General features: G+C 35.7%; 1 long non-coding RNA gene across 1 annotated transcript in view; it reads left to right on the top strand.

The window, feature by feature from the left end:
* The window catches only part of LOC308060441, a 52,388-nt gene that overhangs the window by 13,236 nt on the left and 17,513 nt on the right, over positions 1–21,639 (top strand). Inside the window, exon 2 of the long non-coding RNA XR_013926726.1 lies at positions 1–21,639. This exon is cut by the window's left edge and continues 6,996 nt beyond it; it is cut by the window's right edge and continues 17,513 nt beyond it. This is a non-coding gene — a long non-coding RNA (uncharacterized lncRNA).

Below are 21,639 nucleotides of genomic sequence, written 5' to 3'. Positions count from 1 at the left end.
GCTGATTTCTGCTTTCATAAATCTTTGGCTAAGTTGGTGCCTGTTGTATGTTTTTCCTCATTTGTGGGTACATCATTAAAATATGTTTCCGTATGTCTGTCCTTCTTTTGAGCAAACAGAAACAAGGAATGATGTGTACCATATGTAGCAGCCTAGTTGCTATCTTCCTTGTGTGAGGGTAGTGGTCTTCAGCTGGGAAGTTGTCTGCGCTGTGACCTTTTCAGAACGCAGGCCTTTTCATCTTGACATAAGCAATCTCTTCCTCAGCACTACCCATGGGAACAATGTCTGGGGAAAGGTGCCCTTTTCTTTCCAGCGCAGGCCACCTGTTTAAACCTTTTATCTACGGCTCCTTATGATGCTTAAACACATGTATTTCATTCATGCTGCATCCATACAAGCCTTACTACTTCTGTTATGAAATTGTGCAACATAAATGTACAAATATTTACATTATCTGAGTACTTGCTGCCATAAAACCTCAGAAGAAACTAGAAGTCTGTGTCTGCAGTTTCAGTTATTGGTATTTGATGGTATCTATTAGTCCATTCTAAGGGCTCATAAAAATCTAAGTCTGAATAATGGTATACAGGAAGAATACTATGAAGAGTGGGCGTATTTGTGAAGAACAAGATATCTCTTCAGCTTGAGGCTTCAGTTAGAACTTCCTTGAGTCTTCTTGGTGTTTGCTCTGCACCAATGAAGCAACACTCTAAAGAAAGGAGGACTGTGGACTTGTTGCAGCGGGTCCAGAGGAGGGCCACAAACATGATCAGATCAATGGAACACCTCCCTTGTGAGGAAAGGCAGAAAGAGCTGGGGTTGTTTAGCCTGGGGAAGAGAAGGCTCAGGGAGGATCTTATTGTGGTCTTTTGATACTTAAAGGGGGCTTAGAAGAAACATGGGGACAGTGTTTTTAATAAGGCATGTAGCAACAGGACAAGTGCTAACGGTTTTGTTATAATTTCACAATTTAAAGTAACAAAAAATTAGGTTTTGGATAATATTATATAATATATGCATTCTGATTATTAATTTTGATTCTTATTAATCTTCTACGCATTTCCAGTGATAAAATCCTTATTATAATCTTTAGGCCCTGGAAAATACACTCCTACCCTTTAATCTGTCAAAATATACTCACTTAAATTTCTATCATTTGCATTGTATTTCATCTGGCAGTTGACAGGAGGCCAGCTATATCAAGCCACTGGGCATCTTAACAAGAAGGTGAATTTTTGCATGCCTTTACATATCTGTTTATATTTATACACATATATATACTATATGAATATGTCATAGATCTTGGCAATTCAACACAGTTCAGCAATGACAATAATAGTTATTTTACACATTCAGAAAACAGTGTAAACTCTGTAGTGCGATATGATATAATTTTATTCATAGGATTAATTACATGTGCTGCAACAGAGATTTGTGCTGCTGTGCTGATCCCATTGTTGACAGCTAAAGTCAACCATTCAAATAATCCCGAAATCTAAAAATTATTGACAATCTACTGAGAAAGGTGTAGGATGGGCTTGTATGTTGGTTTGGGCTGGTTTTTTTTCATGGAGTCTTCTCATAATGGCTGCTACACACAAGTGGCTGCTAAGGACTTCTCACTTTCAACACACCTTCTAATCAGATTATCTTCATAGTCAAATTATATAGCAGTTGAAATGCAAAAAGAGCGAGAAAACTGTCACATGAAGATAAAGGTTTAGGTTTTCTTTTAGCCAATGTAACTAATATATTTGGACAATGTATTGGAAATTATCTGTATTAGAACTCACAATCCCCCAAACCAACATACCAAGCCCTCAGAAAACATCTTCAGGCACCAACTTACACGGGGACTTCAATATTCCAGCCTGAATATGATTTGGCTGCAGGGAAATCTAAGAAAGGAAATTAAATGGGTTATTTTACCTGGTTTCTGAAGTACTGCAGCCAAAATTATTCATTACCTTCTAGATTTAATAGGGTGCAACAGAATGGATAAAACAACCAAAATCCATTGTTAATAAGTCGCTCATGGTTTCTGAATAGACTCATAGGCAGCTTAAAACAGGAATTTACTTAAGATTTTACATAAAATGAAACATGGAGGAGCTCTCTTTTGACTTTTGAGTAAATCCATGCTTTCTTCAAGAAAGCATGGTTATGCAGACCTTGAGAAACCTTTCAAAATTCTGTGTTTATGTGATCCAATACATTGATGTGGCTATTCAGTGCTCCATTCAATAAATTAAAATTTAGCACACAGGCGTTGCTGTCAGAGTCCTGCTACTGTTAATGGTGTTTCTCTGCAGAGCAGGAAGTTGGTGTGCTGTTGGCTTCCAAACAGACTCTTGGTGGTGACCATGTTTCTGGCTTCAACGTAAAAAACATTCTATAACTCAGAGCTGTTAGAAATCGGACTTTTTTGGCTGACATCGTAAGAAAAGATTAAGACCTTAGTTAAAAGCATTGCAATATGGAGAAAGGCCCTTGTAAGCAAGCACACACTGCTCCTGCAGCAAGTAATTAAACAGGGAGCTAGGATGGCTTTAGTTAGAGACAGGATTGCTGTGAAGACTTCGGGCAGACAGTCAATGGATATAACTTGGCAGGAAGTGACTTGGTAAGCAGTTAGGAATTATAGCACTGAATGTCAAACCTGGTACTGCAGGATCAATTTTTCAGGGGATGTAGCTTCAAAAGGAACTGGAGAATTATTTAGAGAGGTGAAAAGCAGATTACCTGACAGTAAAATTATTAAACTATACTGATCAGGGGAGGAATCAGTAGTAAATCAAGACTGCACTAGACTTGTGATTGCTACAGCAGACGTAAATGAGGTGAAGAACTGGGGACTCTTGCCTGAATTTCTTTTTGCTATAAATGACCAAAGGGTTTCACTTAGGTGCCTTAAATACAGGAACTGGTTGAGTGAGGAAGAAATTGGTAGACTTACGATAGTCTGCATAACATGCCGGTTACCATCTCATCCTCTACCAGCATCACTACTCTTTGTACTCACAAGCCGTCTTGCTCTATACACCTTCCTTTTGTCTCATCCCCTCAAATTATTCAGACTTTCTTCTTTTTAAGAAAATTGGCCTGATCTTTCAAAGAGGACATGAACAACTTTTTTCTATCCCTCTGCATCAGTAGTTGGAATAGCAGTTCTGACTGGACCTTTTAGGAGTAAACTACTCACAATTCTAATAATAATAAACCAAACAATTCCTTCCTCCCCCCCCCCCCCCCCCCCCCCAGTTTGTTTTGTTGGGTTTTTTTGTATAGTTATACATATAATGTAAACAGCAGTAAGAGGATTTTAACCTAACACTGTGATAAGCTAAATGGCAGTATAATCAAATTTGAAATGCTATTAACTCTTGAAATCTCTTTTTAAAATATCAACCAGGATGTTATGGATATGTGCTGAGGTACAAATAAATAGCCCATAAATCTACCCTCAGCTGATTAATATTGTTCTGTATAATACAGCTACACAGAACTCAGCTAAGATTTGGAATGTGCAGCCTTTCAATGATTATTTTTCTGAAGCTCCTTTTTTCTCCATGGGCATAATCCATTATTAAAATAATCTAAAGAAAACATACAGGCCTTATTTGCCAAACCATATAAATGTGACTTGAAAACAGTCTTATCTAAAATATTAATGTTATAAACACAAGAAAAACAGTGCAAATACAACAATTTAATTAGACGTTTCCAAATAATTTGTACCTAAGAAGTACCACTGAATTCTACCACTGAAGATCTCCTAAACTACTTAGCCTTAAGATCAAATGAAATGTGATTTGTTTATTTGCAAAGTCTAATACCATGAGGCTTTTATTTTCTACCCTTCTTTGTCATTTACAATAGCTTCAAAGTTTCTTTGGAATAGATTGACCGGCATTTTACAAATACCACTTTCAACATTTTAATCGATTTATTTCTTCATAACCATTAAATGCAGTATATCTCCATCCAAGTGTGATCTGGAAGTAACCTTGGATTCTCTTGTTCACTGACTGTGATCAGGCAGACATCAGCATAATCTTTGAGAATTGAATTGCTAGACTGGAATGACTTAAAGACATTATGTTAGCATTTCTTGATAAATAAATTCCTGCCAACTAAGTCATCTGTGTATATCTTGTCTGCCCTAACTGATGTAAACTGCTGGATCTTATTCTTCTTTCATTAAGTTTCAACAAAACTGCATAACTTCACAAGGAGGGCAAGCTAATGTGACATACATGGATATTTACCAAGAGTACACTATCACATGTGACTTCCACTATTTTGTGAAGTCCCTTTGACTGAGAGATGCCTAAGTGAATAGCTGAAATTTCTGGCTGCTCAAAAAACCACCACTGACTTCATCAGACAGAAGTGTAATGCAAATTCTTTCGCAATTTAGACCAGTTCCAAAATAGATTTACTTTGGGTTTAAATGACAACTTTAAAAAAAATGAATATAATATTTCAGCAATATTCAATTAAAAAATTGCCAGGGTTTATTTTTAGCATGGCTAGAAAAATACTAATTTGATATTAGACTTATAATAGCAAGAGAAGAAACTAAAATCTAGGATAAGGAAAGGGTAAGGTTAAGAATATAGGAATTTTTTTTTGAGTAACATAGTTTTGTGCATATACTTTTTTTCAGATTTGTTATAATTGTAATATTTGCTATTTCTTATATATTATTGTACTGTATGATATAGCATCAAGGCCTTCTTTGTTTCTCACTCTGCTCCCCCTGGTACATAGGCTGGGGTTGGGGGGCAGGTGCCTGGAAGAGGCATAGACAGGGCAGCTGACCCCAACTGACCAAAGGGGTATCCCTTTGTGATGCCATGCTCAGCAACAGAAATTTGGGAAAGAAGAATGAAATGTGCGGACATTTGGAGTGATGGTGTTTGTCTTTCCAAGTAATCATTATGTGCAATGGGGTTCAGCTTTTGTGGAAATGGCTGAACGCCTGCCTGCCAATGGGAAGTAGTGAATGAATTCCTTATTTTATTTTGCTTGAGTGCACAGCTTCACCTTCACCTTTCCCTTTCCCTTTCCCTTTCCCTTTCCCTTTCCCTTTACCTTTACCTTTACCTAGATATAGACATAGACATACTGCCTTTATCTGAACCTGTAAGTTTTCTCACTTTTAGTCTTCCAATTCTATTCTCCATCTTACTGGAGGGAAGTGACCAAGAGGTTTTGTGGGGCTCAGCTGACTGCCAATGCTAAACCACAAAATAGCCCAGTTCAATTCTGGAGAATAAAAAATGAGTAGTACTTCAGGTTCTTACAAATGAGTTTGGCAGAGGTTTTTGCACCACAGTTCTAGCTATTCTTGGTTCTTGTACACTTGGCCATCTCTCACTTGTTATCACATAACCCTTTTTCATTTATGTTCTAATATTGGGGTGGCGTTTTATGTAATTTAATATTTATTCATGGTTATTAGGAAAATGTTTAATGAAATTTTACAGAAATGTGAACTGTAAGAATAAAGTATTGCTGTAGATATTTGTTACAAGTGCAGGCGCAAACCGCAGCAGCTTGGAATGTGGCTAAAAATTACTTTTCTATTTGCCCAGTGTTTAATTCCTTCAGAAGTAATTCCAAATAGCTTTCTGGAAAGTCTTTAATTCTTCCAGTATCAGCTCTTTATAAAAAAAATCATAGTAGTTTTTCAAAGCATTTAAAACACTGCTGCAGCTACAGAAATTTCAAATAAGAATTAAAAAAAGAATAGAGTATGACCTCATTAACTATCTCATGCCATCTGCAAATCTAGAACCTAGGAAAAAAAAGTGTAGTAATTTAAAATGTGTATATGATTGCTCTAACAACTCAAGCTTAAACCAACCTCCATATTCTCATGAGTTGGCCTTCTTTGGGACTTATTCTAATTGCTTTTTATCAATACAATTTTCTTTCATTTCATTATTCTTGTTATAATTCACAAAGGATATCCCGCTCATTAATGAGAATTAGCAAGGCATTATTAAGATCAAATGCCCTTTTTCTTTTTTGCCCTTTTGCTCAAGGGCAACTACTACAGATCACTACCCTACCCTGGGTAGGAGTAGAAGTAATTTATTTCATGGTAAATTATTCTTCAGTGCCAGAATTGCAATGTCATATGGGGCAGTCAGTAACAATCCTGTTCCCAATATTACCAAGAGCACTTAACAAGGCTGTTTTACTGAAGGATTTCTCTCCTGAAGGTTGAAACGTTTCATTGCTGGAAGCAGCACTACGGCTGGTGTATGAGATGAGAGATAACCCTGCTCTCTGTCCTAAAGGCAATCAAACACAGACCTGAAAGGCACAGCTAACTGAAAGTGGGTTTTTATTTTGTATGTACATTTTCTGTCAAAACTAACAGGTGTTAATTCTACATTACTAGGAGCAGTACTTGGAATATATCTTAGTGTGTTAAACCTACTACTGATTTCAAACAGCAAAGAAGATTCTGCTGTGTTTTTTCACCCTTGCTAGGCTTGACTGCGTTCATTTGCTTATACTACAAATAACTATTTAGGACTATAATATAGAAAGAGTTCCTGGTTTAGACATAAATTCTAAGTAAAAGAAATTTTTGCATTCGCAAAACCAAAGATCATTGTTTCTATAAATTGTTTTAGTTGATACTAAATAGTGATTGGACACTGCTCAGTCCAGTATGTTTTCTCTTAACAGTTTACCAGGAAGATTAACTATGGAGTTTCCTTGTTTTGGGTTTTGTTTTTTGGGTTTTTTTTATATTTTTAGTCCACCTAGTCATTTTCTCAGCAGTTACCTAGTACCAGCCCAGAGTAGCCTTCCAAGGGGATGAATTCACCTGGCTTTCAGCTATGTGTATGAACATACGCAATATGCATACCAGTGCTGTGGATTTGTTTGTGCCCAACTTAAATGTCACTCTTCGAAGCAGTTTGGGACCTTCACTTTTTCTGCACATGGACCATGACAATATTACATTAATTAAGAGCACAACATACTCTGCTGTTCTCTTCTATACGTTTTTATTTTCCTATCATCAAATTTAAGGAGGGGATCACACAGCATTTATTGTTCAGTGTGACATCATCTTATACTGTCATCTATTTTTGAGTTTTCAGTTATAATTTCTTTTCTGTGGTTCATTGAGCTCCATTTGCTATTAAGTTTTCATTGCCTCACATGTTGCTATTTAAATTACAAAGGTCTAGTTAATACAACTTCATTTTTGATATACACAGAGAATTTCCATTAACTGGAAATTCCATAGACTAGCATTAGTGATGAGGGCTTCGGTATGCAGAACTAAACTGGTCAAATGAGTCAGTCAAAAACTAGAATATGGAAATTTGTGTTGAAGCTTTTGACATGCCCACACAACTAGCTTTTTTTAAAAAAACTTCTAATATGAAAGTTAGAATCTTTTGGAAAGAGTAGAATGATGAGTTTTCCTCTAAAAAGAATTAGCTCCATTATACAACACCTAAATAAGATAGTTTGTGATTTTCAGTGTGTACTTAAAGTAGTAAAGTGCTCATTTTTTGTGGAATTTTAGTGTGTAAATTGGATTTATAACTCCTTGAGGCATTCTTATAATTAAAGTATTTAAAATTATTTTCATACTTCTTAAGTGTTGTATTTATTTGCAATTGTGATGGTGAAATTTCACTTACAAAGTCTTATGCTAACTTTGCATGTTTAATACAAAAGGTACACAAGGAGTGAAAGGAAGTGATATGGAGAAATCATTTGTAGGCTCAGAAACAGTTTGCTGGTTTCTCTAATTGCATGTTATCTCCCACTGCATCACATTTAGTTAATACTGAAAGAAAGAGATCAAAAAGGTAATACAGATGAGATACTGATCCCTCAGAGGTTCCAGACTTTTTCAGCCCAGTTAAAGCTAGGGTGTCTGGAAAAAGGCAAGGAGGAGAAGTAAACAATGCTTTCACAACAAAAGAAAAGTTTTACTAGCTGAAGTGTTCTGTATTATGATGAATGATAAAGAAAGAAGGCCTTTGCAGTGTATGAAGCATGAGGATATTAGATTTTTAAACAATGCAACCATCCAGGTCTCCTATCTCGTTTCCAAGGGGAATGAATATGTGGCTAGCAACCAAAACCTAAATTTTGTTAAACTTGCTTGTTATCCTTTTTGTATCACCAATTCTTAGGAGGTTTTGTTGTTATTGTACCAAGAAATCTGTTATTAATTAACTGTATTTCTAAGAGACACTGCTTTCCAACAGATGACTGAGAAGTCTGGGCAATCTTGCTTAATTCCTGCTGCTCTTCTGCAAATTCTCATCTAACATCATCACTCTCTCTTCTCCAGAAAAAGGAGTGTCCCTTGAGACTGCTCATTTTCTCTACTAAAAAATATTTTCTCCTGTCTCGAAATGAGAATTCTGCTGGACAGGGCAGAGGTCCTTGTCACTCACAACAGAATTCTGTTATCCAGGGCTCATGCTCTGAAAACTATTGCTTTATGGCATTAAATGTTTGGAAGGAAACTCAAGTGATGTTCTGCTCCAAGCAAGTAGAACACAAATACGGGGTTACAATATCTAAGTGTTTCTAGAACATATTTTAGGGCAATAGGCAGTAAGAATCAGTAAATCAGCTGCTGAGGATCCCACCTTGTTCCCGCTGTTGAATTAGGTTTTCTCTTACACCCTTTGTCCCTGCAAAGTGTTGAGCTGTCTAATAGATAACATATTGCCCTAACGCATACATTGGAATCACCAAATCTGCTGCTTTTAGTGTTGCATCTGCCCTTTAATTTTTATATCCAAATATTTAAACTCAGGTTTGGTTTGATTTGGTTTCATTTTGTTTGATTTGGTTTTGAAAGGAAGGAAAAATTACTACCTAGACTGAAACTATTGTCAATGTATCCTAAATTGTATTTGCTGTTGAAACCTCGTTAGAATTCACTGTCATTTCATATCAAAAAGTTTACTTCTTATAAATGAAATATGTTTACTAGTGTGTTATTTCTTGTTTAAAAATGGACCATCTTGATTTCTCTGGATGTTGTTTATGAGAGAAAATGCAGCCATTTCTATCATGGGAAATTAGAAAAAATAGTATGTCATGTGATACAATGTCCAGGGTAACATCAACTTCAACATTCTGAATATTTGACATACTGATTTTTTTGACCAAATACACTATATCCTCTGAGGCGAAAACTCTTCTATATACTTACAACAAAATACTTCACTGTACATAGGACTTTGGAAATCACTGTTCTTATCACACAGTGATTTTAAAGGATATGCATAAAGTAAAACAATTGTTAGTTAAGATTATCCACTATGTCTTGTGATCCAGTAAGCAGTGTAAACAAATTAAGACAGCAGGCAACAAGTTCAAAAAAAGTTAGAGGCTGCTGTTCCTAAAATGGGATGTTTAAACATCAGAATTGTGTCAATGGGATATTGCAGATATTAAAAGATGGACAGATGATTTAAGGCAGAAAAATACATCAAGCATTATTAAGTATAAAAACACCAGCTTTGATTGATCAGTCATGACTCTTCTTAATTTCTTATTGTGCTTTCAAATAATGGTTCCCATTAATACACAGGAATGTTTTTGGAGGCTACTGTTTCTGTCTCAGCCACTCCATTGTCAGGAGTGATTTTGAATACCTGTCTTCCTCAGAGTGCTGTGGGAGCTTTACATTACCTCTCATCTTGTACTGTTTTGGTGTGTCTGGAAATAACAAAGAAGTGGCAGTTGGAGGGACTTTGGAAGTGATACTGAAGCTGTGAGACAAGCCTTTAAGATATTCTTAACCTGATTAAAAATTACCCTACAATAGCCGAGACTGGCATATGCTTACACTACTTCAATCATGTATCAGACAAGGCTAGGTCATGATGACAGCATACCTAGGTTATTAAATTCCTCTCTATTAAGTCCAATTCAGACTTTTTAGCAGAACCATGGTAAAAGAGACTACACAGAAACTTCTTTTGACTTTCTCAGCTGGGAAGGAATGCATCATTTTCAGTATTTCCAGTAGGAAGATGCAAATTCGGTTCTCAAGATATCTTAGCAAGCATCTGTCAGGGTTTGAGAATACAGTTGTCACAGAGCAGTGAGTCATATGGTTCATAAGACAGTGTGCTGATATGCTGTGAAGAGCATCCTCTTGGGTACAGGAGGTAGTCTCCCACTCTCACCCAGTGCTACTGTTAATTGCAGTCATGCTGGGAAGCAAAGCCACTGGCAGATACCTCTGCTTAGATGCTTCAGTTGACATTGACTGTGGTACCTTGGGAAAATGTGGAAATGATGGAAAATGGAATAATAAAATCAGACATAGTAGATTATGTTCATATTGGTGATAAAACTATATAAATGTCATTTAATAAAGACATATTTTAAGATAATTAAAAATTATCACATGATAATGTGAACAAAGTTTGTGAGCTTTAGATATCAGTACAAAAGGCATGGAAAAGCAAACTGTGACAAAAGAAAAGGACATAAGCAAAGGAAATTTTCATTAAGTCAATCTTTGTGGTTACAAAAATTGTTCATAGCAAAGGTTAGCTGGTAATATGGGTGTCTAACATCCTTCTGAATGCATATGAAGCTGATACATTCTAAACTTCTGACCCAAGCATGCTGGGTTTTTGAGCTGTAAGCAGTCTTTATTCTGTGTGTTAAATTTTGTGCATCAGTATTTTCTGCTGTACTGACATTGAAACATAAGGTTAGTTGCAACAGAACCTGACTGCTAGGCCCATGTAGCCTGGCATCTTTCCCCCTAGAGGCGTCCCAGATCAGTTACCAGAACTATCAAACTAAATAAGACGATCAGTAACTGAGAAAATTTTAGGCTTGCACCCATAAGGTTTGTCTAGGTGTGTCACAAACTGGTAAGATAGTCTCTGCTCTAAGGCTGTTAAGAATGCTTCTTGATTCCTTTATTTTGGGATACTAGTTTATAGCTTTTAAAGGTGTCCCAAGCAAAATTAAAGATATTATCAACAAGCTGTGATTTTATAACAAACCACAAATATGCAAGCCCATTCCTTAAAACGAAGCATAGACTTTTTACTGATTAACCCCCAGAGAAAGTGTGTGAGTTAACAGTAAGATTTATTCTGTTACTGGTTTTAGAAATTGCTCCAGTTAGAGAATGCTGACTAACCATGATAGTGGCATGTATATTTACATCTGAAAATAAGAAAGGAAAAGTGAAATATCTCTTGAGTTTCTCCCATAAAGAAATCATTGTGATAATTATCTCCATAATGAGTGCTTCATAATTTGATGTCACTTCAAACAGCTTAGAATATTCACCTACATCAGCATTCATAATACCTGCTGGTTTATCTCTAACTAATCAGTACAAAATTAGGTCCTTTACATGTCCTATTAGGTGATCAAATAAAAAAAAGTGGAACTGACCTTGTTTTAAAATACATATATATTAAGCCTACTTATTCCTGCATCTACCTGAGTTTATGAGATCTATAGAAACGAGAGCTGGCCTGTTCAGTACAACGTTCTGCATTAGGAGAGGAAAAGGCAAGAGACAAGTTTATATACTCAGCAATGAAGAAAAAAAAAATAGAAAATGTCAAACCAAGAAGAATTTTTTTCTTCAGAGATAGTTCTGTTCTTTGCTTCCTTGGTCTGAAACAATTCTTCCATATAAAGTGTTCAACTGCCTATTTGCATTTTTGATGCTTTGCTTTCTGTGTGCAACTTTAGCATAGCTGGATTTCAAATATCTGACTAAATTTGTATTTGAGGAGGAAGGATTTAGCTAACTAGGCACATCTTTCCTGGTGAGGTTCTGACATCAAATGATTAAGGGACTGATTAATAAAATCAAATGTATTGTTAGAGGTTTGACTTTAGGACAATCAGAAAAAATGAATTGCTAATGGTTAATTCAAGATATAAGGGGTTTTGTATGTCCTGCTAAGCACTTCATTAAGCACCAGCAAGTTCTTTGTTCAAACAAGGAAAGTACCACCACAAGATGAATGAGCTCACTGGAAATTTACCACAAGAGGCACTAACTAAGGGAAAGGTAGTTCCAGCAGGGGGAGATCACAACCACCAACTCATTGACCACTGACTCAAGAAACCCTCCAGACCCAAGGAAGTTGAGACTGAGTGATCATGGGAACTAATTGACATGAGAATCAAGAGAATTACTTGACAAACAAGCTGATTGCTAAGTACCGAAGGAGTTAGCTAAATTGTAACTAATAAAAGCTGATGTCTTTGCTTGCTGAACCGTATAAATAGTGTAAAATTTTGACAAGCAAGTAGCTAGGCATTTGTAGGTTTCTACGTAGTTCGCCACTTTGTGCAAACTAGAATAAAGGAATAGAAATACCACAAATCGGTGTGTGAGTTGCCTTTGCATAACAAGCCCATCCAATTACGGGACAACAGTTCTGCATGGTGACTGCAGGAGAAGGAAGGAATGCCTACGAAAGGCTTCTCCAATACTTTCAACAGATGCTTACTTAAAGGAGCCAATTCCTCATTCTTCCGCTTGTGTTATTAGCTTCCAATTTTCTGATAGTCAGTCTCCTGAGTGTAGCTATAAATTGCTTGCTTTCTAGAAATGGACTAATTTCTTTTTCCTTTTTCATCTTGACAGAGATGTATAGCTTTTCCTTAGTTTATCTTGTGCTGTAATCTCTTCTGTTGTACTGGATGTCCAGTTCTGGTCACTGCCTGATGTCTTACATTGGGTTCTCTTGAAGTTCCATAGCTGTCTATCTGAGTCATTAATTCAATGTAAGTGATCAATCAATACAAGGATTCTGCCTATGGACGTAGTCTCTCTTAAACATGTATTTTATAATAGCTTCATATGTCTGTTGCGGTGTTACAAACTCTAACCTTTACTAGATACAAGTTCATAACTAACTCACTTAACAACTCTATTAGCATTTTTAGTTTCACTTGACTTTCTGAATGTTGCTACACACTGAAATTCTCTTTCTTAAAGAGTCCCTTTGCTCCTATATAGGTGTCAGAGACTTGCTTGAATACTTCCAAGACTGCAACAATGCCTGTTCTAACTTCTTGGGAATTCTGTTTTCCCCCTCTGTCTTTCTGGGGTAAAAGAATAGTATTGTCCTTTCTGTGACCATGTGCTCTTGGAATACTAGTGAGTGGTATTCACAGTGAAAAGCAAATGTTGGAGTTTCTGCAAAATCTAAAATTCTCTTGCAGACAGACTGTTCTTAGGGGCTCAATGGATTGGCCTTCAGCAATTTTATGTGCACTATAAGGGAATGTGTGTAACCTCCCATTATTTCAGTAATACACCACTTGCGTCCATCAGCATCCTTTTAAGTCTTGGCCTTCACAGTTAGTGGGAAGTGGGTTAGAAAATAGTTGCCCAGTGGCTTTATGTGTAAACACCAAGTCAAAAAAATTATGTTTGCTGCACTGATGCAAGGCTTTTATTTCTGCTAGGTATAACCAGATTCTGCCTCACACCTAAGCCTTCCACTTCTCTGAAGGCTGCTGAACATCTGTAGCTATACAGACTGACTATGACAGCGCATAGTCTACCTAGTGGAAAGTGGTTAAGACAATATTTTATTTTTCCTGTGGTAAAGAGATTAATACAATATAGTGCCTAGCAGCAGCTGCAGCATTAAATAACTTCTGTGTGTTCCACAGAGAACTTTGAAATTCAGTAGTCTTTGGAAATGAGTGTGAACCCTTTCAGCATATTATCTGTTTCTCTGTATCCATACCTTGGGTTTGCCTCAAGTGAGTATAGACTGCCTGCACACTGAGTGTTACAGCTCCTTGACAGAATGGATTTGCTTTATGAGCACTGTTAAAAATATTTGGCTGCCTTTTTTTCACAGTTTACTTGTTTTCCAGAGCTGCTTATGCAGAATTGCTGTTTCTGTCAGATGAAATATACAGGCATGTTACCACGTCTGACAGAAACATTAAGCATCAAGGATTTCCTGAGAAGAAACATCAATGTGCGGTATGTGAAATTTCACTTTTCCCAACACTACTAATTACATTATCACCTTAACATTAGCTTCCAATAACAGCTATTAATAAAATGTGTACTGCTGTTTATCTTCTTTAAAGAGAATTCATCTGACACAGTGCATAAATCTTTTATCTCAGCCATTGCCTTAAAGTGACTCAGAGTCTATTCCAGGTGAATCAATGGCCATAATCCAATTTACTTCAACAATAGGAAGTTAAAACCACAGTGACAGAAAAAATGTCCTTGTCATACATAAAGTATGATGGGAGTTGATATTCAAGTTTTTAATTTGTGCCTTTGTTTTTTTCATTTAATTTTTATTTTATTTTATTTTCAGTTTGAAATTAGGTATGACATGTAACCTGACTACAAAAATAAGTAGGGCAGCTGTCAGGAAAAGCAAAGTTTATTGCATTTAAAGGATTTCATGTTATACCTAATCTTAGTTATCTATTCGCTTTTTTAAAGTTGTAACTGATATATATCTTGTTTGTTTCTGAGAGGGAAAGGATGTAAAACCTACTAAGAGGACAGCAATATATGGTAAATGAAAAAAGAGAAACCATTCTGTGGGTGAATATGTAGAAGAGAAAACTTGTTCTGCTTACAAAGGTATGTTTATACATATAAATACGAATGTTTTATGTACATTCAGCAAAACAGGTAGCTAATTCAGGAAGGGACTAAAGGAAGAAATGCGATCAAGTACAGCACAGTGTTTCAAGGATACTCTGAAGATACCAAAGGGTCGTGAAATATATACACACAGTGGTCATAGCAAGTGACACAAGTTTTCAACAAACTGCCTGAATGAAATAATTTGTGCTGAAGAGTCTACGTAAGATCCCAAAATGCTATCGGTAGGAATAAATAGAAAATTATGGATGCTGATTGAGGAAGAACATCAACATCTAAGACTAACTTGCACATAAGCATCATTTGCAAAAATGTCCACTTCACAGGTAAATTAACTGGAAAAGCAGAGAACTAATGTCACAGCAAATAGGAAGTTTTACTAAAATCTACAGTTACAATACACAAAAGAAACCAGAAACAACTACAAATTTAACTGTAAAAGAAACTGGATATGCCAAGGGTGAGTGTTACTTAATCTGACCTAAGGCATCTAAGGCATGGCAGTACATAAAGCTCTGGATGAGTGGGATGGAGAGAAGAAAATGTAAATGAAATTTTGGGGTTTTGCTGGAAGAATATGGCAAAAGCTACTGAAGTACAACAGAAGTAACAGGAAAATCACTGGAGCACAGACCATGAAAGCCCAAGGAAGCAATAGATAAGCAATAAATAATTTACAGTGTTTGAAAACACTTCAGTGATCAAAGGGGGAGGAGAGCAGAGGAATATCTTTGGATATAGCCAGCCCCAGTTTATTAGTCAACTCTAAGAAAGTCATTCAGAAGAATTTGAGAGGTGAAAAAAACAGACTACTTATTTTCCCTGACATTATAGAAGATTAGAGTGAAGAATGTGAATTGAGAACTTGGATGACAACTGCCAAGTATACACAAACCAGGACTGTAATGAAGATTCTGAATTCAGTTAGCAGTCAATCACATTTGGAAAGCCCTTGAACGCTGAAAATCTGCACTAGATGCAGAATAAAAGAATATAATTTCTCATGCAATTGTTCACCTTCTGCTCCTTTCTTTAAGTATCAACCGACAACAAACTGCTCAATGCTTCTGAAAGAACACTTCATATCATAGCTCTTCTTCACCCTGTAGAAATCTTGCTAAATAACAAGTTGTGTCCTGGTAACTTTGTGTTTAGCAAACATGTTATTGTTTTTATGCTTTACAGCGTGCTTTGCAAACTACAGGAGGCTGTTACACACAAATTAAAAAAAAAATAAATAAAGCTTTGCAATACCCATATTTCCTAACTCTATCTAAACGACTATCATTTCATACAGATCAATGTCTTTCAGCATAACAATAATTATAAAGCTCTGCTGCCCCCAGTTACTTCCATATTTGCAATAAGTGTTCAAGAACAGGGATTTCACATCCTGTGGTACATGATGTGGATTTTTTTAAAATTCATATAGAATTTACTGATACAGGCATGTTAGCTATAACACATAAAAACATGGGAAGGATAGAAACACAGTAACATTTCAGATGTACTCTTGAGAAGGAAAGAAACTGAAGCTACCACAATGTGATACAGAAGCCTATTGCCATAGTAACTTCTGTAGCTTCTCTATAAAAAAAGTCAGAGTTCAAGTCTGCTAGTTATGCCACAGCTTAGGAAGTATGTCCAGCTTGTCCACAACATGTAATACTGCTCTTCATAACTATCTTATAGTACATGCTACAACTACTTAAACTACACAGAGGTTTAAAAGAAGTTATTAAAACTTACAAGTCCTGTTGGAAAGTAAAAAAAATGAAACAATGTCTTGAAAGTACTGAAGTATCTGTGTTAATTTTCTTTCCACAACCTGTTTGTTAGTACTGTAGTTTAACTGCCCTTGTGTAATAGTTAAGAGTAGCATAAATATACAAAACATTTTCATGAGCGGCTCAATAGGCTAGAACATACCTACTCCATTCTTTACCTGCTGTTCAACAACTTCACTGATTAAATATAGTTGGAGGGATTGACATTTAGGGGAAGCAAGGTTCAGTTTCTCAAAGCACCCAAGAAAACCATGATATTTTAGTTTATCAAAGCATTTGGAAAAGAAGCAGGAGTTTCTTTAGTGCTAGTGGTTTTAGTTTTAGAGTCTTTTGCCATTTTTAATCTCTCACACACACACATACCCCACACACAAAAGTAAATTTTATAGTCAATGGTTCTGGTTTAGAAAGAAATGAAAGAGGTTAGAGTGATCAGAAACTCATACTAATCGCAAGGAATTACTATTTTAGGTGTATGGACAGAAGAGTTAAGATAAACCTCTTGAAATATTTTTTAAGTACAGAATGGGAAAAATAATCTTGACCTATTATAATAATTTTTTTCATTGAGGAGGAGGGAATTTAGATGACTTGGGTTTTCATGGGAATGCAATGCAAGCTTTATGTCTTTTGGTTTTGTGGAACATGAAGGTGCTTAAAGTACCAAAGGAGATAAACTGAGTATATGAAATTTTTGTATTACCCTTAAGACTTATTTCTATATAACTGTTCTTAATGATTAATATTTCCTTTGGTTCAAGTTGTCTGTTACATTCCAACTATTTTCATGAAGACTGCCTAAATTTACTAAGGCTTACAGTTTTGGGCACTAAAGATTAGTTGTTGTGCTAGGTGGAAAATGGAGGATAGGAACAGATTCTGGAGATTCTATCTTTGTATCTTTAGTTTTCTGCTCCATTACCAGCTACATTTTTTTTTATTTTTTTTTTTTTAATGTATCATAGAACAGGGCTGGCTGGCTGTTCTAAGGGGAGAGGAGGTGGAGATTAAACAGAGTGGAGCACACAAGGACCTCTGTTTTAGCAAAGCCCTGATCTATTTGATGAAGACATACCCAAATGCAGCCTTACAGACTCATCTTCTGCCTTGTCCTCTCTGGAACATCTGTTCATATTTGGTTTCAAGAAAGCTTGAGATGTGGAAGGAAGAAGCAGCCTGCTATTGAATAAATCAAGGGTATGTCAAAGAGCCTTTCATTACTGAGATTATTGGAATTTGGATGAGATTGTATTGAAAAGTCTGGTCAGCTTCAGCCCGTGTCATGTCTCAGGCTTGAAGTCCTTGAAACAGCCCTAAGGTTTCCTATGCCAAACCTACTGTGCCCAGTCCTTGTGGCTGACCAGCAAATGTTTACAGCCTGTGGCTGAATATTAATGATGTACTTTCTAGCCGTGGTTAGTACAACCTCTACTAAACTGCACAATGTTAGTTGCAATCTTTGTGTTGAATATATTATGCTCACAGGTTGTACAACAGCATTTCAGCAGGCTTTTTCTGGCTAATGGATCACCTAAGCGAAATGACTGGGAAAATTGCAGCTGAATTCCCACTTGACAAAGGTCTTAATCATAGAATGTAATAAAAAGTGTCACTTCCTCCTGTGCTGCCTATTCTTGGAGCATGGTGGCTTTGTCACATGAAGGTTAAATTACGTAGGTAAGCAGCAAAGTAATTAACAGTGACTTACAGACACCCACCATAATTATCATTAACACTTGTGGTCCACAGTTTCTGATTACAGCAGCACAATATTTTTTCATAGCATTAAAATTCAGTCTACATTGTACTGTAAATAATCTCATGTCAGATGCATCAGTGGTGTCTAATACATAGAAATACTTTTTAAGGTATTCTCTCAGATTTAGCGTAGATATTAATACTATATTTGTTAAGTGGCTGCAGAACCAGTTAAAAAGTTGAAGTGTAAAACAAAGAGGGGAGAAAAAGAAACTAATGTGAAACTTTCAACATCAGATCCAATGAAAGACAGGTTTTGCAAACTATCTTGGATTTATTGTAGAATTAAACAGTTTCAAGGAATCTGGATTTTCAGTTATATAACTTAACAGAATTTGAATTTTCCTTGTTGATAAATCTGAACTGTTGGAATTTGCATATATGTTTCTGTAAATATGCCAAGAAACATTGAAATCTTACCAGTTTCTAAAATTACATGACAAATAAAGCCTTGATGTGAAAATGTTTTCATGTTACTCTTTCTTATTTTCCATGCAAAGCCTTTACATTAATCAAGGTTTGCTTATGACAAACCTAGCTGAGGATAACTGCCTACCCATAACATAATACCAGGGATGAAAGTGTCATATGAGATTATTGTTGTTTCTCTTAGTGGTCAGTTATTACAGCTAGTTATTGTGGGTGTAACACTCTGGAGACTGGCTACTTCCCTGTTCCTTAGAATGCTGTAGTGTCGTGATAGAAGTAAATACACATCTAACACACAGAATGCATGATATCAATGCAATTTTTTAGTTACATAGATAAGAAAAATAGTAGCATCTTTAAAAATGAAAAGAAACATATTTTTCAATATCTGATTATTGTGTACTTTGCCTTGTAGACCATCAATATAAATAAGATGAAGTAATTAAATATTATTCTGTCATTAAATGATCATCATCAAAACAAAAGGTCCTACACTGTTTCAAGGGGCTTAAAGCCAGAAATATGTATCAACAGAAATAGCTATGCCAGAATATAGTCAAGGTACATTACATTCTAAGAAGTAATCGGAGATGCTGTTTACCCCTTCAATAGGTAATTTGACAGGATAACTTCACTTACATAATATTTTGTATATAGGCTTATAGCTTGAAAAACAATTAGTATTTAGGTCTGCAAATAGTCTTTTAACTCACATTCTTTCAGAAAAATAAGGCTTTATCTATGGATGCTCTAAAAACATCATGTTTTCATCTCAAAGAAGATAGGACTTTTCTTTTTCTCCTGCCCCCCACCTCTCATGCATACAGGCTTTATTTTCTCCATGTGACCTAAAGAAGCATTTCTGCTTTCTTTTTTCCATATTTTTTGAGAACAAAGCTATGAATTGCTTCTCCTTACAATTTCAGTAGATATACAGTCATTTTTCAGAAATCTGTGAAGATAAAATGGGACGAACCAGAAGAAATGAGAAGGAAATCGACTCTATTATATGGAGTTTAAGCCTTCACAAAAGGAAAGAAATCACAGAATATTAGTAGTGCCAATGGCAATATTTGATTTTAATATAAAAAGGAATGTGCATTATTAAGGAAACGTTGATCATTGCAGCAGGTGCAACTGTTGTCTTACTCTTTCCTTCTAATTTTTGTTGTTCCTGTCACAAAGAAATGTTAAAGGAGAGATTGATGAGGAGAGTAGGAATGTGCTGCTAAAACTTTGTTTTTAATACAATTTATATACTTCTGGTTTGTGGTTGTTTTTTTTTTATTATTCGTTTGTGTTTTTATTATATTTTGTTGTTGGGCTTTTTTTTTTGTTTGTTTGTTGTTGTTGTGGTTTGTTTGTTTGTTTGTTTGTTTTTTGTTATATGGTTTACCTTTCCACTGAGGAATAGCAAACTACTGGGTCTTAACAGGACAGCTTCCTCATGAGGAAAATGCCTCACGTAAAATGTTAAAATATTTTATTTCACAGTCAACAATTCTGAGACTGATGGTCAAGCAAACAACAATTAATTCCCTCCTTCTTTTTGTTCCTCATGTAAATGTCAGTGCAGATGCCCTGTCTGAAAAAGAAAGAAAAGTCATCTCAGGAAATTAACTTAGTCAAAACCAACCAAACAAACAAACAAGCAAGAATTTATGAAAGTATTTCTTTTCCTTCTTCAAAGTTTCCTTTCTCTCTAGAGGTTTCTCATTCTACATTGAAGTTATGTATTCCCTAATTTCATGAGCCTCTATGAACAATAGAAGTTTCCCAACCAAACACGATCCAGCAAAGGAGAGTTACATGGCTTTGGGCACTATGTAGAGTCATGAAGGCTTTGAGAGACTATTAAAGAGTTTCAAAAAATTTAGCTCAGAAGTTGGGGTTCTTTTGTTGAATACTGGGGGTAGCAGTTAACAAATAAGATTCTGAAAAAATCACAGGCCAAGTCCACAGTACAGTTGAAACAGAGGCTACTCACAGATAAGTATGAATGCATGGTGCTACTTTCTGAAAAAAGGGTAAGTATCTCCTATCACTTTTTGATATTTACTTCTGCAAATTTATTCATTCTCTGTCATTCAAAGTCTTGTAGCTATCCCCACTATGCAGCAGAAGGCTCTCTGACAGAAGAACAGGAAAACATGGAGGACTGGTGAATTTTTTATTTATTCTAAGTGATTTTAAAGAATGTAGTAACCCAATTATTCCATACAGATGACAGGAAAGAAATAATTCTGTGAAAACTTATGTCCCTCCAGAATGTTCTTGCTAACTTTACAAGGAGCAGATATAACAATAGATTATCTTGACACTACTCTGACAGTTTATGTAGATTGAAGAAACAGGTACTTTAATTCTTGGAAAATAATCCTAATTTCAAGTATTGATTTTCTTATCCAAGGACATGGCTCTTTTTAAAAATAAAATATTGCCTTGAAATGTCTCTTAAACTGTACTTATTTTTCTGCTTGCAGTCAATTGATTTCTTTTTACATAAAATATCTCTTATTTTTTAATGCTAAGTGTAGTCTGATAAGAAAAGGGAAGATGTTATTTTACTAAATCAGAGACTGCATACCCCTTAATCAAGCAAAGTGTATTTAAAAAGAACCAACAGCCACCTTGAAAATTCCATCTAAAAACTTCTCATAAGAATAATTACAAGTTATTTGGTCATCTTTTATTATCACAGACTTTTAAAAACTTGAATGCAAAGGTCTTCCTTTGTACAAACAGAATTTATACCCTGGAAGGACAAATTCAGGAGCCTGACCAACCTTGGCATTTTCTGATACTCCAGAATGATAGACTAACAGTCCCCCTGTGGTCCATGAAAGATTGTGGTAAATCCCAGAAAAGTAAGGCAAAACCTGAGGATATTCTTGTCTGAAGACTGAACAATAAATAGGGCAATAAAGGAAGAAATGTTGTAGCCTTCTGTTTTCCAGCCCCAAAGACACTCCTGCCATGAAACTCCAAGCATGTGATTCTTTT

Source organism: Falco punctatus (genome assembly GCF_963210335.1).
Source record: "Falco punctatus genome assembly, chromosome: 3".
NCBI classification, from domain to species: domain Eukaryota; kingdom Metazoa; phylum Chordata; class Aves; order Falconiformes; family Falconidae; genus Falco; species Falco punctatus.
This window is presented reverse-complemented; position numbering and strand designations above follow the sequence as displayed.